General features: G+C 42.8%; 1 long non-coding RNA gene across 1 annotated transcript; it reads right to left on the reverse strand.

Moving 5' to 3' along the window:
• Positions 1-4,805: 4,805 nt before the first annotated feature.
• On the reverse strand, positions 4,806-10,056 carry LOC144785905 (uncharacterized). The gene is made up of 2 exons (XR_013602059.1): positions 9,624-10,056; positions 4,806-5,195 (listed from the first exon to the last, which is right to left on the reverse strand). It is a non-coding gene; the product is annotated as an uncharacterized LOC144785905 (long non-coding RNA).
• Positions 10,057-10,639: the final 583 nt, after the last annotated feature.

A 10,639-nucleotide genomic window follows, 5' to 3' on the forward strand; every position in this document is an offset into this window, starting at 1 on the left:
TTTCTCTGTCTGATCTGACAAGTTGAGACGGGTAATTTCTTCTTCCACCATGTCTATTTCTGTCAGTAGCTTAGCTCTTTTACGCTTGGCATGGCGGATGAGAATATCCATCATACCCAATGAAGATCCTGATATGAGGTTCTCCCACTCCCCCAATAAGTCAGGATCAAGGTCCTCAAATGTGGGGAAAATGATCACTCATAGTCCCCTTGGAATTTGTTTTAGTTCTATATATTTCTTCAATGTGGCCAGGTCCCACCACCTGGACAATTCCGATTTACGGAGTCTTTCCAGCTTTATAAAGAGTTGTTTAAGTCCCTGCGGTTTGTCTTCTTTTACTGTCCTTGGCTTATTCTGAATCCCTTTATCTAAGAATATATCATTGAAAACCTTGTCCCTGTCGTCTTCAAAGTTGGCCATGATTGTAAATATACTTTAGTAATTTGTCCAGTAAGTCTCCTCACTCAGACCACGTGTACTGAAAAAACAAAGAACTGAAGTGCTAGGACTCACTTAAACAATATTTATCCAAATTTACTTGGGTAGTAGTGTTCCCTAATACAAGAGAAATGTCCGCACATCCAATAACACCGTTTATACATGTGTAGTATCAATAAATATTGTCACAAAGCAAGAAAGAAGAATCGGGTGCCCACTACCATTTATACACCAACTACCCAATGGCGTAAATGGTGTTAGGACCACTGCCCTTCGAAGAACAGAAGCCAAATGGCTGATAAGACTTAGGGCAGTAGATTTGGGGCTCAACACAGATCACGAGCTACATGTATTCCTAAGGGATTAAAATATAGCCAGACAACACTTGGCATAACTTTGGTAATACCGTAGGTATATCTGATCTCAGGACAACTAGATACCTACTATATGGTTTATGCAGACAGTAGGTACCAACTATATGGTTAATGTAGACAGTAGGGACAGTATCGGATATATACTAGTAGCCTCAAAAGCACCCTGTGAGAAATGCTTGAATATTTTGTGGCATCAATGTGGCTTTACAACTATTTAACCATCCTACCAACAACACGCAGGCATTGCAATGGGGGCGAAATTTTCGCCCTTGTTTCCAAATATTTATATGGTTTTTTTTGAGGAGCAACACATCTGGAGACAATGCCCGCCAGAACTCACCAATCGTATAATCTATTGGTGTAGATTTACAGATGATATTTTTATGCTATGGGGAGGCAGTAATCTTGAGTTAGAGACATTCATGCGCTACATCAATAAAAACCAGTATAATTTGAGTTTCACTTCGAGCAGCAGTCAAGAAAGTGTTGACTTCCTAGATGTAACACTATTCATTGAGAATGGAAATCTGGAATATAAGCTTTTTAGAAAAGACACAGCATGCAACTCTGTGTTGCATGCCAGTAGTGCACATCCAAAAACGCAGGTCTGGGCCATCCCATTCGGTGAGATGACCAGATTTAGACGTGAAGAAATCACAACTCCTTCTTAGGGGTCTCACTAATACAAAGAAGAAGTTGGCACAGAAGCTTGAATATAAAAGAACATCTTTATTAAACTCAAATGAGTGAGACTACGTCACACAGAAGCCTTAGCAACTGAATGAGGCAGTCTAAAGATTACAGAACACTGGGGCATTATATATGTGAGGGTTACATACTTGGCATAAAAGCAAGGGGCAGTCCTAGCTCATACAAGCATGCAAAATGCCTAATATGGACATGCAAGATCTGCCAAATATTAGCCAATAGGAAAACATTCAAAACAAGGCATCATGTAACCAGAACGTCCCCCTTGAGTCGTGTTTTTGCCCAACTCCATAAGTCATTCAATGACAGCACCAATAGGTCAATCAGTAATGGCAGGACATGTTTGTGTGTTTCAAAGGACAACTTGCAAAATAGGATAATGCGGGGAAGGAATACCGAAGGCCAACAGATAAGATAAGGCAGGGAAAGAATACTGAAGGCCAACAAATAGTTGGGACAAGGATTAGTCAGTCTAGACAAGGATTAGTCAGTTTGGCTAGTTCCTGGAATTGGCTTCACAACAAGAAGGGGAGGTTATTTGACATGTTGGAGTACAAAGGGCAAAAACACTCGGTTTACCAAGCTGCCTGAGTGAGGGCAACACAAAATGGCGACGGAATACAAAATGGAGTTGAAACTGAATTACCTCAGACGCAATTGTAGCATGGATGATACATTTCAACAAGAATTAGAAATCTTAAAGGATAGATTCCTAGTGAGGGGATATGATCAAGCCCTTCTTAACAAGGCACACACTAGGATCAACAAAACTGAGAGAGCAGAACTACTCAAAAGGAAACAAAAAAAGAAAAGGCATATAACGACAGGGTTGCATTCATTACCAAATAAAATTCTAGCAGCTCACAGATATATGGTATTTTGAGGAAACAGTGGCACCTGCTGAAATTGGATCATGACTTGGACAGTTATACCACTAACAAGCCCTGTATCATTTACAAAAGAGGGACGACCCTACACAATCTGATAAGTCCATCCAACATCACAGGACCAGTCACATCTAGTAACAACACCTGGTTACCCAAGAAACCGGAGGGTTTCTACAAGTGTACCAAATGCAACACTTGCCCGTTTGCTAAAGACAAAAAGAAAACTTTCTGTTACAAAACGAAACAAATACACCACATACGCGATTTTATTAATTGCAACACAAAGTATGTGGTATATTGCATCATCTGTCAGTGCAACCTAATTTATATAGGGAGCACAATACGACCTCTTAAGGAGTGGATTCAAGAGCATACAAGAGCGATTAGGAACCATAACACCAACTACCCGCTTGCAGTACACTATAATTCCACTCATGCAGGGTCATTCTGTGAATGCCAAAAGTAGTAAGTGCATTCTGTGAATACCAAAATAGTAGTAAGTTTAGGATCGAGTCTTAAGTTCATTCTGTGAATCAGGCCTTCTAATTCCACTCATGCAGGGTCAGAAATCCTAGCAATCAAATTTCATGGAATTGTTACAGTTGGTGCAGATCCACAGGGTGGGGATAGGACCACTGCCCTTCGAAGAACAGAAGCCAAATGGCTGCTAAGACTTAGGGCAGTAGATTTGGGGCTCAACACAGATCGGGAGCTATATGTATTCCTAAGGGCTTAAACTATAGCCAGACAACACATGGCATAACTTTGGTAATACCGACGGTATATCTGATCTCAGGACAACTAGATACCTACTATATGGTTTATGCAGACAGTAGGTACCAACTATATGGTTTATGTAGACAGTAGGGATAGTATCGGATATATACTAGTAGCCTCCAAAGCACTGTGTGAGAAATGTTTGAATATGTTGTGGCAACAATGTGGTTTTACAACCATTTAACCATCCTGTGCCTAATTTTCTGTGATACTATATTCTAGCATTACAAGTGAATCTTTCATGCTGCTTTCTATCGACTATTTTCTTATGCTTCAACATGTGACATATCTAACTCCGTATAGCACTATACGCTTATGCCTCTCTTTGCTATCCTTCATATTCTGGTGTTGCAAAACTTTTGGATTAGGCCATCACCTGTTCCCCAGCAGGTATGATATATTTGGGACAGATTTAGCCATCCACTAGATAATCAAACATCAGTGTTAACTTACCGATCATACGACACAAATCCTAAATACTCGTTTATATAAAAATAAGGTGCTGCTGGTGGACCTTACGTAGATTTCATGTGGCGAAGGGCTTTACAACGTGACACATCTCCCAGATGCGTCACGTTGTAAATACCCTGCAGCATCGCACATCTTTTGCGCCGCCGCTGCGTCGTGACGCAAACGGCAGCGTAAAAGAGGCTTGTAAATCTGCCCCTAAGAGATTTGCCATAATCACAGTATGTGGACGAGCCCAGTACGAAAAACGAAGCTGGAATAAACATATTCACTTTTTCCAGAACCATGTGGACGAGCACACTACGAAAAAAAATGAAGCTGAAGTACGCATTATCGCGTTTGCCAGTTAACGAAGGAAATCAACGTAAGATAGACGTTATGAAATCTTCATAAATCTATTTTTTACTATTCAAGCGGAACCTACAAAAATTACTCTCTACATGTCCTTTCTCACTATCACACAAAGTACAGTGACAAAAGGCTACAAATGAGAGGGAAACTTACCCATGTTGGTAAGTCACTATAGTCGAAGAAAAGTACAAATACAACTTATATCACTCTGATATTGTGGTCGTTTAATTGTACCTTATTGAATCAATCCTTCCAGATAATAAATGAAGGTATCAATGATAAGATATGATTTATTCTTAAAGAATGTATGTATTAAGACGACAATAAAACGTTCTTCCTTCGCAAAGGATTATTGTCATGCAAATTTCTAAGAGGATTCTGGTTCCTGCAGACGTAATTTCCTGCACACATATCCTATGGGAACTTTGTTTGATTAGCTGCATAAAGGGCGGCCCCTCTCTTTTTTTTGTTGAATTGTTTTGTTACTTGTTTTTGCAGAAAGGATTCCTGTCTGTTCAGAGTGTCCAGTGCGTTATACGCGTAATCTCTCTCACCTGTTGACAAATATGTCCATTTATTTGTGCTTTCTGGCTTTGAGGGTGGTGCGACCCTACCATGAACCTCAAGTTTCCAAACTACAGTTTAATATATATTCGCATCATAATTAAAATCGTCATGAATGTGGATGATTTCTTCATCTACTCCTTTGTTTGGAAAATGAGCACAACAGGCTGTAGACTCAAAAATTAGCTAGCATTCACGCCAAGAATTTGCAATTCTATTAAGGACACAGAGGCGAGGATTATGCTTCTCTTTCTTATATTTGCTACTCACAGCAGCCAATGAAAAACGTTTTGTATGCAAATAAAACTACATTTCCCATGATGCTTGTACATACATCACATCCTGTATAGCCCAATAAGAGCTGCTGTACCCTGTGTCTCCTCCTCTTTCTGTGCTCGAACTTATATAGTCCACACATTAATAAATACAGTCCAATCCACAGAATAAGAGTCTCAATAAACATCCTTCAACATGGAAGAACCATCTTCGACTGGAAAGATTACGTCGTCTAGGTCAGAAGAACACCTGCTCCTTTATCCTTACTCGAAGCTGGAAGAACCCTCTTCAAGCTGGAAAGTTTACGTCTTCTAAGCCAGAAGAACACCTGCTCCTTCTTCGTTACTCGAAGCTGAAAGGAATGAGACAGGAAAAACCCGTAACTTCTGTTGATACAGAGTATCAAGTACATGCGGGTGGGTAAATATTACCAATAATGTAATAAACCGGGTGGGATAATCCTGGCCTCCGTGTCCTTAATAGAATTGAAAATTCTTGGCGCGAATGCTAGCTAATTTTTGATTCTATTACAGGACCGGAGGCTTCGTATTATGCTAGTTTAACGCTTATAATACACAACAATATTTACATCACCCACCGATGTGTAATAATTGTTGAAACAGAAAATCAAAAATCGAGACCTTGAGGTGTTTGAACAATCAGAAATAATCATATAACATTGCAAACCATGACATCATGGACAGACTGTGACCAGACATTTGGTACGAAATCATGCCCTGGCATAATCGTCCTCAATCATGTGGTTAGTATAGTCGCTGGCACATGCTAAAAGATTGTTTGTAACACAACCAACCATTAATATATCTTGGATCCTGAAGCAACTGGAACAGAATGTACCCCAAACATGTAGGGAAGAAATCCCTGCTGCCTTTATAGCAGACTTCAGCCAGTGGCTATCGAGACCGCAGTAACAGGTTATTAAGTAGGACCTCTTGAAAATTTTAAAAACAATAAACCCATAGAATGTCGCTGGAAAGCTTGCTATGTAGTAGAGCCTGATAAGTTGCGATCCTGGTATAAAGTGAAATGAAAAACCTTGTTTGAAATGATTACCGTACCTGCAAGAATCCAGTGGTGTTACCTGTTGCCAGAACGGCGACAGGTATAAAGGCCTAGAGTCACCGCATGACCCGGAATCTAAACCTGGGAGTATGTATGAATAGGTCCTTATAAATAAGGGAAGCTAGAGAAAAAACCCATCCCCTAGAGGACTATTCTGATCTGGGAGGGAGGTAATGGAATACCTGACGAGAAAGATTGGAAAATACTAGCCGAAAATAAACGATTCAACGGCTGTTGTAAGGTAGAGCGAAAACCAATATGTACAACATTTTTGGTAGAGGATCGGCCGTCATGCGGGGAAAAATAACCCCACAGTAGAGTCACGTGTGTTGAATCCATCAGCTAACCTGGCCTTTCCACGTGGAAAAAATCGCAAAGGACCGAAGAACCCGGAGTTATAAGAGAGCGCCTGCAACGCAGGTAAGCGCCTGGCAAGTTTCTGTCATTATCGGGAAACCTTGAAGGCTACAAAGCACCCGAGCAGGACCCAACCCTTGGCCCTGGGTGTTGAAGTCAGCATGGAGGTCTTCACACATCAGAAATGCTAGGATCCGTTTCTGCCGACAGCGAAGGTGTAATAAATACTAATTAATTCACATTTGAAAAACGCGAACGATCACCGGTAAGGGTCTCGAGATGTAGGGGTCGTCAGGAAGATTAAGCAAGCTATTGCCCCGAGTCACATGGTGCCGGGCTAATCTGGCGCCGAGGACCGAACCGTGATCCCCAGTTTCCAGCGTCAGTCGGATTGGCGCCACACCCCTTGCCAGTGTAAGGCATTGGAAGGGTGTCTGAGGGAATAGGAGTTCACCCCTCAATCAGTAGGAAGATCAGGTACCTTTAATTCGGCGGTAGCGCCGGTTACAAATACATTGTGAGAATGCCAGAAAACTAATGGAGACGAAGTTAATAATACCAGTACACAAACAAGCCCCCGAAGGGCTCTTGCACGGAGAGCTCCAGAGTGCGCTCCAAGGGGAATACGTGAAGGATTGCACCATCAGAGAGTGCCAGATAACGAGGTACCGTTTGGGGGGCGAACCCCCTGAGGCAACGGGGAACTGAAGTGGAACTGAAACCAGCCATGATATTGTGCATTCCCGAAAAGGGACAGAAAGCTGAAAATCCCTGAAGCAGAAGGGATTATAGTCGAAAATGGTCATAAGAAAGTGCAAAAGTAAAGGACTGTTATTATGACGTATCCTTGGGAATCCAGGGGAATGCTAAACCCCATATACACGAGACACCGTGGAATAAAACTAATGGTGAACTAACACCCATTTGACATGGTTAAATTATCCATTTAGAGAAAATGATTTGCATCTCTTGGAGATGGGGCGAAAAAAGAAACCAAAAAAGCGTATTGTGTTCACTGCAACCCACGGAGCCACCGGGAAGACTAAACCAGCTAGCACAAATGTTCTGGAAAAATCCTTCTTATGAAGATCTAGAATCAGGAGGGAGTGGATGTCAACGGTAGGAAGACCAACCTTGGCAGTAGGAGAAAAGAAAAGATAAAAAACAAATGAAAACGAAACAAGAAACAAGACAAAAAACAACGCCCAAAAAATATGCGTAAATAATAATGATGGGCGGTCATGGGGCTTACTACCCCGTGCTGGGGACTGAATACCTGGGACCCTGGTGACCGACACTGGGACGGAAAATCCCGATTGGCACCGAGTGCATTCTGGGGCGAACGCCCCCTAATGTACGTTTCATCCTCCTTGTATCTCACCCTGCCTGTGTATGGGTGTCTGAATGTAATCTTGTAGTGCAAGGCACCAGTCACGGAGGAGTAAGAGGGGGAGCCAACCCTTTGCACACTAGAAGTGAAATAATAAAATATATCTGGCTCCTCAGCAAAGCTGTAGTCCAATTTATTCCAGCCCCCAAGGGCGTCAGAGCCTTGTGAAGTTATAAGGTGCGTGTGCGCACTCCGAGGGCCCTCCTGTTGTTACAGCCTGGAAGGCGTAAGTCAAAATCGCTCCGTCTGAACACGAGGCATTAGGAGCCTAGGAGCAAGCTGGGGACGCGTGCGAAGGGCGTAATCCAAACTGATATGAAGTGAACCTGAGTGGGTTACGCCCCCCAGAGCGTTATTGGCTCTATTCCGCACTCAGCCACTAGGGAAGGCTTTTGGCGGGTAAGCGCGAAACTGCGCCATCACATGAAGTATTCCCTGAAATACAAATAGACATATATTGTGAAATTACTAGTTTGGAACCATATAGTACATACCTGCATGAAACATGTATCCCTTGGTATTAGTAAGATACTTAACCACTACCTGACAGTGGCGTAGTAGTAACGCTGGAACTCCAGCGCGGTGCCTTGCTCTCCTGGATTGCGTGCGCAGTTGGGCCAATATATGTAGTGTCAATATAGACGGTGAAAGCACGCCATCTCCACTCCCACGGGAGCGTCTACAGGCTGTGTGACCGGAAGGGTTAACTGTTTCGTGATATGACACATAATCATTTATTAGGCAGTTGCCAAATGAAGCGTATAATGTAAACTGCGCAGGTATTGCAACCTGATGCGCATATTGCTAAAACCCAACCGGTCAAAGAGCATTTCACTCACCTCGCCTGCGGGCGAAAACAATTCTTAGCTGGAACGCTTAATAAGCGTGAGCAACTAAGGGAACAGTAAATACCACACGAAACTGCAAGATCCTGACTAGAACAGGTGGAAATACATATGAAAACATGTAACAGAGTCGTCATGCCTTTATTATAAAAGGTATAATACATATGAATAATATAATCAACTGCAAGATCCTTACTAGAACAGGTGGAAATACATATGAATACCTATAACAGAACCGTCCTGTCTTTATTGTAAAAGTATAATACATATGAATAACAGAATGAGTCCTCAAGAGAGGATCTCTTGCTGAGCAAACGCAATCGTAATATGAAAGCAGAGACATCGGCACCAGAAGCACTGTACATACAATTCTAAAGGAGGCAGCTATCCCTCATACCATGTGCTTCCAGAGGAAGTCTGACTAGCCGGTCGCGTAGACCGCAGCGAGAGAATGCATAACCCGCCTAGCGGGGCATGGACAAGGACTGAAAACCCTGCCGCCAAAGACAGCGCGAGAGCACGGGAGGCTTTGCAATATTTTATGAGGCCGGAAGTCAACAATACATGAATAGCGCCCGCCGGAGGCGGGAGAAGGGCCTTCGCGCGCTCGCCTGAGAGTCCCAAAACAAGTCGGCACAGCCGCCGTAAAATAAATACTTTATGGGGGGGGGGCAAGTAAGGGCGCTAGCGCAACTGGCAGGGAGCACACAAGTTCAGCGGGGGAATAATTATGAGGGCGGGGCCCGCCCGCATGACACCTTAGCTCCGCTCTCAGCGAGAGCCTCCTGAGGTAATCGCTCCCGGCTGGAGCTCATCAGCATGCCTGAAAGGCCATCGGGAAATCCGCGTTTTGCACACGGTACACTCCTAACAGCAGAATGTTGAAAACACAGCGCAATGTTGCATCACCGTAAAAGTATTACTGGATATTATTGCCAAGGAAGCTAGAAGCAATGTACCGTGCCGCAATATATCAATCTGAAGGGCCCAGAGAAGGGATAGATTAGTCCTGCAGGGAGCGACCATAAGGGCAGCCAGGGGCTTGGCGGTGCGGGGGGGGAGGGGTGTTGCGGGATAAAAGCAGATATTACATGACATAACTGACCTGCAGCCCGGACAGGGCACACACTGAGGCATTTCCCGAAGAATGAAACTTTGAGGCGCCGCCCAGCCTCCAGGATGTGGGCTAAATGGCTGTGCAATTTAATACTGTTATATTGACTGTCGGGAAGCCATAAGTGTGTAGGTTGGCCTATTGAATGGTTTTCTTTTGATTCTGCAATAAAAATATATTTAAAAAAAAAAAAAAAAAAAAAAGGAAGCTAGAAGCAATAGCGCGACTCAAACAGAATTACCAGCAACAACAAAGTGCGCTTACAAACACATAACAGCAGAGTTTAAAAAAGTAGCACTAACTGCATGTAAGCATAGGCATACAGCATAATCATCACATCTCAGTGAACAATTAAGTAAGGCAAAATCATATTATAGTTGAGCACTTAACTTTCTGCGTGAGCAGCAAAGAAAGAGGAGGAGACACAGGGTACAGCAGCTCTTATTGGGCTATACAGGATGTGATGTATGTACAAGCATCATGGGAAATGTAGTTTCATTTGCATACAAAACGTTTTTCATTGGCTGCTGTGAGTAGCAAATACAAGAAAGAGAAGCATAATACGAAGCCTCCGGTCCTGTAATAGAATTGTGTTAGAAGCGTGAGGGTGCAGTACCTCAGCTCGTTACTAGATGGCCCTGTAGTCAGCTGCAAAATGTGCAGCCCGCAGCGTTTTGTCCCTGTGGAGTCATACAAGATTTTCAATTTCAATTTATTTTATTTGTTTGATTAATTAAAATCTTACAAAAGTTCCAAGAATGTGATCAAATATAAAAGATTACAAGAACATATATGATTGATACCATATCTTAAATATGCTAACTTATACTTAATAATATGCAGTACACAAAAGGGCAGATTTACAATAACTAGAGCATCCCTGCATATCAGCAGGGATGCGCCAGTTATTGTGCGCCATGCCTCTGCGACCATGGATGGGCCGCATTTACAATGCGGTGCACCATGGGGCAAAAACGGTGCAATGCTTCGCATCTGTGCCGTAAAAG

The sequence above is a fragment of the Lissotriton helveticus genome, chromosome 1_1 (assembly GCF_964261635.1).
Source record: "Lissotriton helveticus chromosome 1_1, aLisHel1.1, whole genome shotgun sequence".
In the NCBI taxonomy this organism is placed as follows: domain Eukaryota; kingdom Metazoa; phylum Chordata; class Amphibia; order Caudata; family Salamandridae; genus Lissotriton; species Lissotriton helveticus.